Source organism: Chenopodium quinoa, unplaced genomic scaffold, assembly GCF_001683475.1.
Source record: "Chenopodium quinoa cultivar QQ74 unplaced genomic scaffold, ASM168347v1, whole genome shotgun sequence".
In the NCBI taxonomy this organism is placed as follows: domain Eukaryota; kingdom Viridiplantae; phylum Streptophyta; class Magnoliopsida; order Caryophyllales; family Amaranthaceae; genus Chenopodium; species Chenopodium quinoa.
Window position 1 is genome coordinate 1,049,131 of NW_018744845.1, and position 7,155 is coordinate 1,056,285.

Sequence of the window (7,155 nt, forward strand, 5' to 3'; positions counted from 1 at the left end):
GCTGTGCTACTGGCCTGCTGGCTGCTGCTCGCCTAGTCGACTGCTCCAGCCTCCAGTGCTCTGTGCAGCTGTGCTCTGTCCTCTGCTGCTCGCCTAGTCGCCTGCTCCAGTGCCTAGTCGCTGACTTGCTGTCTTGCTGAGTGTTGGGCATGGCCCTGCTGCAGTGCTGCTCTGCCTGCTTCGCTGCTCGCCTCAATCATTCAGCGCCTGCCGCCTCCGCCTAGCAAGGTAGGTAATCATCAATTGATTCTTTTTTTTTTTGTGAATTTTTTATCAAATTTGCATTACTTGTCTCTTAAAATTAGTATATACGGTGAATGTTCATTGAATTTGCATTATTTTTGCAAATTGAATTTTCTATTTGGATGATCTTTGTAAATAATTTTTCTGGGGAATATTGCTTGATTTAGTTGAATATTGCTTGATTTAGTTGAATATGAACCGTCCAACCAATTATGAATAGGGGTAATTCGCTGTTGGGGTTATTTGCATATGATTCATACTTGTGATTTCATTTGTTTTGTTAACTTTGTGTTTGATTAGGTTGTTGAATTCATATGCAGGGAAGACTCAGCTTATCAATCATTTTCTAATCAACAAGAGTTGGTATATTGTTAATTTGCCTGGATATGGGTGAGTCTCTGTAATTTTGGTTTTAATTTGGGTAATTTCTGTAATTCTTGAGTCTATTTCATGCTGGGAATATTGTATACTTGTATTGTGAATCAATTGTTATTCGTGTTTATTCCTGATCATATGCTTGAATCATATTGAAGTGCCAAAAAAGGATTGCTTTTACGCCTTGAGGCATTGCTTCAAAATTATTGATCATCCTGTAAAACATGTTGCGGACTGATATGTATTTAGGCTACATCCGTTGTAGTTAATTTGGTCTCCAATCGTGTTGTTTATTTTCAAGTTTAGGAAGTAAATGTCTCCTTACATGTCATTGTGAAATTTTATTTTACATATTTGATTATCGATTGTGACTCACCAGTCGGAAATTCCTGGGTCCGCCACTGACCTTGAGTATGAACATATGGGGGGAGTTATGGGGTTTTATATTTAACCATAGCTTCTACAGGGGTACATGATGCTGTACTTTCTATTATTATTAATGCGTTGGAATTCCATCACCAAGTGTGACATAGTAGGTGCCAATTGGGGTAGCTCCCTGATTAGAAGCTCAATATTTAAATGGGCTATTTTCAAGGAAGGAAACCCATTCGATGCGTAATCCAAAATTATTAATAATAATTAATATTGCTAGCTATGAGTCAAAGGTAAGTTGACTTGTGATCGTGTGGCGAGCATGTTTTAATTATTATTTTATTTTGATGCTAGGATATTCATGTTAGTGTGGTGCATATGTACTCAGCTTTTCTGATTTGTACTTTTGTGTTTGTGTTTGACTTTCCTCTGGATTGGCCCTATTATGACCCATTTTTATGGCGAGTAGAGAGTTTAATAAAGAGAAAGTAACAGGTACTTGGTGCATGAAGAGCATGATGGGATAGAGTGCAGAGAGTTACTTGTTATGTTTCTTAGTTTTAATGTTTTTGAATTATTGGTTATTGTCTATGGACTAACATTATTATGTTTGTTTTTATTTGGTTTTTAAGAAGGGCCATGTTTGAATTGGTTCCAACTTGTGGATGTTTTATTCTACTTTTATTTTGAGGTTGTGAACTCAAGTTTTAAGTTTTATTTTTGAAAGTTGGTTTTTATGTTTTAGACTTCCGCTGTGTGACTTTGAAAACTAGCCTTAGCCGTTATCACGATGGCGGTAATATTTTGGTTATTTCCTTAAAAGGGTTTATGTAGAGTCAAAAGAATATTTTTAAAGGAAGGAAATTTCCAGGGTATTACAGAAATAGAGTTGACTAACTCATCTGAAACAGCCACAACAGCTCCACTCAAGCAATCCATAAGGTGTTGAGCTCGTAAATCGTCCCTACCACATGATGTGCCACGTGGAAAACTCTTAATCCGATCTAAAACAATTGCAGAAGTAGCAACGAGATGAAGGTGATCAACAAGTATATCAGGCAAGGATGGAGCTGGAGAAGAAGGGTGTTTTAACTATAAATCTGCAAGAGTGGCCTCATTATAAGAAACAACGCCAGAAGAAGAAAGAACCCGAACTGCGGCGGTGTATGGCCATCACAAATCTTCCTACGACACTGCTTGATATTACGCCCTTCCAAATCAAGGTTCTCATCAGCATCCATCAAGGGGGGGGGGACCCAGCAGCCAAGGCTTCCCACAAAAGCAACATATAACCACCTGGCTCACTCCAAGTACAAATAGTATTAACAATGCTCTCTTGTTGCACATTACATTTTAAAGTCTCGTAAAATTAAATGCACAAATATATAGTTAATAACGTTCCATTTTATATAGTCGTCTTTTGTATGATATTCGGTTTTTTCATCAACGCCCTAAAAATCATGATCCTTTAGATTTTTTTATTTAATTTTGAAACTTTTTCTAAGTTAATATATTATGCAGGTCTATGTACGGGTGTGGGTAAGGTATGAGTCTTAAGGGTCGTCCATGGTAGATTCTGGGTCTAAAACATTTATACCTACACCAATGCCCTATCTGTACCATCTAAAAAAGTAAGACCTATACCGGTATTTTAGGGTAGCATCTGACTTGGTCTGAGTAAGGTCCCTGACCCACTACCATCCTTAGTCAATGCACATAGTTAAACTCCAAGTCTAACGAATAGCATGGCAGCCCCCACCACCAAATTTCTTCACACTCAACTTCAATGTGATGGTTCTATCCTCATTATTAACACCTCAATCACAAGCAGCACGTAGGAAACTAGGAGTCATAATTAGAGATAGCGACCACTACAAGAAAAAAACCGATTTTCGACAGACACCTAATTCCGTCGGAAAATCAAAATTTTCGACGGATTTATATTCCGTCGGATACTTCCGACGAATTTAAACAATCCGTCGGATACTTCCGACGAATTACAATCCGTCGGAAATTTCCGACGGAAAATAAATCCATCGGAATATATGTACTTTCTATACATTTAAAAAAAATACGAATTTAAACAATCCGTCGGAAATTTCCGACGAAAAATAAATCCGTCAGAATATATGTACTTTCTATACATTTTAAAAAAAAGAAAAAAATAAAAACCCTATAAACTATCTAAACCCTAAGTCTTTTTCGCCTATTAACCTTCCTCTTTCTCTTTCCTCCTCTTCTCCTTCTTCTCGTTCTCTCTTCTCCTCTCCTCCTCTTCTTCTCCTTCCTCGATCTTTCTCTGTTTCTCGTTCTCTCTCATCCTCTTCTCCTTCCTCTATCTTTCTTCTCTCCTCTTCAACAATAACCACCACCAACATCAACCGCAACAACATCGCTTCAAAAACCATCACGAACATCAACCGCAACAACAAAATCGCCGTAACAACCACCGTCGCAACAACAATCACCGTTCGCGAGCCACCCATTCATCTCAAGGTTTTTTGTTTTGTATATATTTTTTTAATATAGGTTATATTGTATATCTAGTTAGTATTTTATGTAATTGTAATGTTAGTTCATAAATTTTATTAGATAATTGTATATTTATATATTTCCTTTAATTTTTTTGGTTAATTATTGTTTGTTTTTTTTTTTTAATGAAATTTTGATTAAACATATAGATCTATTGGTTTTGATTTTTTTTTGTGGTAATTTTCGAATTTTTGTGTGGTATGATTCGATTTTGTTGTGTGGTCGTTTTTTTGGCTAAATTTTCATTTTGTTGAGCTAATTTTTGTTTTTTTTGGGGGTTAAATTTCGGTTTTTTTTGGGTTAATTTTTGGTGTTGTGAGGTGGTGTGGGTGGTGGTGTGTGGTGGTGGGGTGGGGGCTGGTGATTTTCGTGGTGGATGGGTTGGTGGTTGGGGTTGGTGTGTAGTGGCGTCTGGTGTTGTGAGGTGGTGTCGGTGGTAGTGTGTGGTGGGGTAAGGGAGGTTGTGAGTGTTGGTGGTGGTGTAGGGTGTTGGGTAGTGGCTGGTGCAGGTGCAATTTTTTTTATTTTTTTTGGTAGGATTTTCCGACGAAATTTCCGTCGAAAATTTCTGACGGACTTTCCGGGCCGGAGAATCTTGTCCGACGACTAAAATTCCATCGGAAAACTGGTTCCGACGGAAATTCCGTTGGAAAAGGTCGTTTTTCCTACAAAACCTTTTCCGACAACCGCTTCCGACGGAATTGGAAAACGAGGTGTTTTTGATGGAATAATTCCGTCGAAAATCGCCTGTTTTCTAGTAGTGGACGACTTTGTCATCCAAGCTAGCACTTTTAACTTTGGCATCACCAAAGTATATATCGCACAAGTTATGGGCCTTATGGCTCTACATAGGTCAAGTGAAGGCAACAACCTCCTAGTGATTAACGCAATCAAGGATTCAAGGGTACTTGTCCAGTCTATGGTAGATCAAGCACATATCATGCATAGATATTCGAGTAATCTTTTTCACTTTTTAACAGCTGGAGTATACAACACATATATTGAGAGGCAAAGAGAATGACATATTGAGTTGCAAATGTTAGTCATTTAGCTAGTGATAATCTTAACATTGTTCCTTGTAATAGTTCTAGTCATATGTTTCTATTCTATCGATGCATTAGGAATTGGAATTTCCCTTGTGAGGAGGGTTTCCTAATTAGTTTTATTTCTGTAAATTTATACAAAAGAAATATAATACCACATTTGTTTTTTAGTACTTTCTCCATCTCAAAATAATTGATACAATCAAATTTGACACACAAACCAATGTAGTAGTTTGGCCTTATATATATACATACATCATTAACTATTAGGAAAATATATGAAAAAGTTGATACTATGAAAGCATACGTTAAAACCTATTCAACAAATTGATCATGATAAAATTTGTTTCTACGACGTTAGTTCAAAACTACAATAAAAGTTTATGTATAAATAGTGATAAAGGTTAAACGTGTCAATTATTCTGGGACGGAGGGAGTATAATACTCCGCATTATAATTGATAAACATACGAATACACATGGAAAATAGGTTTTTTGATCGGGTACAGTTTAGGTCTCTTCGAGTTAGGTTGATTCGTGTTTGTCGTATTTTCAGGTTCGGCTTTAATTCGTGTTTGCTATCTTTGGGTTAGGTTTGACTTTAGATCGGGTAAATCTCATTTCATGTCAATTTCCAATTGGGTCAATTTTGGGTCATGTTAATTTTTGAGTTGGATCACCTTAAAAAAGTAATATTAACTAAAAATAATTTCAGCTCAGTAAAAATCATTTCAATTCAAAAAAATAATTTCAATTTAGTAAAAATAAGTTCAGTTCAAAAAAAAAAATTAAATAATTTCAATTCAGTAAAAATCAATAATTTTAAAGAACAAATATAGTAGAAAATATGTAAAAATAATTTCAGTTGAGAAAAAATAATTTCAGTTCAGCAAAAATAATTTTAGTCCATTAAAGATAATTTCAGTTCAGTAAAATAGTTGAAGTTCAGCAAAAATAATTTCAATTAGTAAAAATAATTTCATTTAAACAAAAATAAGGTAAAGTAAATAGGGCCTTAGTCTAAAAATTTGAGTTTGACTAGTCATTTTCGAGTTTGGTAAGAGTTTAGATTTTTGGTCTTTACTAAGATTGAGCCGCTGATGAGTAAAGATGCTTTTTTCCTAAAACAACTATACTATCAACACCGTACGGACTTACATAGACGAGTATCAGAGGCAATGAAGCCAATGAGTACTTTGATATTTGACAAATATGAGCTTGTGATCGCATCATATGGTATCATTTTTGGGTTGGGATGATTTCATGTTTGAAAATTTTCAGCTGGATTTGATTTGGGTCGGGTTTATTTAGGTTTCAGATTGATTTCAGGTTTTATTTTTAGGTAAAAATTGGGTTTCTGATTGAGTCATTTGGATTAGATTGATTATGTTTTTCCAAGTAGTATATATTAAGCCACTTATTTTGTACTCCCTCCGTCCCCTACTCCCCTCCTCCCTATTGACCACAAACCCATGTGAGAGATTTTTGGATAATGGTGCCAAAACTCCCCTCCTCCCTATTGACCATGGACCCATGTGAGAGATTTTTGGATAATGGTGCCAAAAATAAGAGATAGAGGCAATATCAATATATCATTTACTTTGTATAACTTTGTGATATGTGAGTGCATATAGTGTTATAGGAGAGGTTTTTTTTTTTTTTTTTTTTTTATTTTTTTTAGGAATACTTGGTAGTACTTACGTACCAATCATTCTTTTGTACTCCTAAGCTTGAACTCTATCATCATGGTTTAAAGAAATCTAATTTCTACATACTACCTACATTTATTAAATTTGACTTTTAAATCTTCTGTCTCACTTTTCATGTCCCATTTGCGTTCCACTTAATTTGATTGGTTGTCATAATTACACGAATCCACTTTTCAAAATTTAATAGACAAAAAAAAAAATATTATGACAACCAATCAAAATGAGTGGAACACAAATGGGTCATGAAAAGTGAGATAGAGGATTTTTTTTCCCTAATTTACTAATTATGTGACAAAATAATATGTTCAATTTTGTTATGATATATAAATAAGAAAGAATTTATGTGGGGATCTTGTTAGATTCATATCATCACAAAAATTTTAGAATTTATTTTATTTGGAAAGAAAAAACATTCTAAATTTTGTGGTATGATTTACATAAAAATAATCATATCATCACCATAAAATTATATGCAAATAGATAATTGATACCATTTTAGGGTTTTAGATAATGTAAGTGGGATTTCATTAATCATATTCATAAGCACCTAAATAAGATGGATGCATTTACAAAGTTGAATTACAGATCACATAATAGTTTCCTTTAATTTGATGTGTGTTTTCCTCTACGCGTTCTCGGAGATGAGAGCCGCAATTAAAGGTCCTCTACGATTGGTTCACAAGTGAGAAGTGAACCTCCACCAATGCTAGCTAGTTGGAATTAAGAAATTAATCTCCTCTTCAATGGAGTTTTCAATTCTCACTTGGGAATGAAATGGAAATTGTATGCTCTTTTTATACCATGAATCTTCTTGTCAAGCCCTAAATATATAATCCCATGAACTACTTAGGGCTTAGTTTGTCATTCTCCCACTCTTTACTC

The 7,155-nt window shown here is 34.9% G+C and overlaps 1 long non-coding RNA gene across 1 annotated transcript; it reads left to right on the top strand.

Annotated features, from left to right (window-relative positions):
* Nucleotides 1-947, top strand: LOC110704545. The gene is made up of 2 exons (XR_002507972.1): nucleotides 1-228; nucleotides 564-947. It is a non-coding gene; the product is annotated as an uncharacterized LOC110704545 (long non-coding RNA).
* Nucleotides 948-7,155: the final 6,208 nt, after the last annotated feature.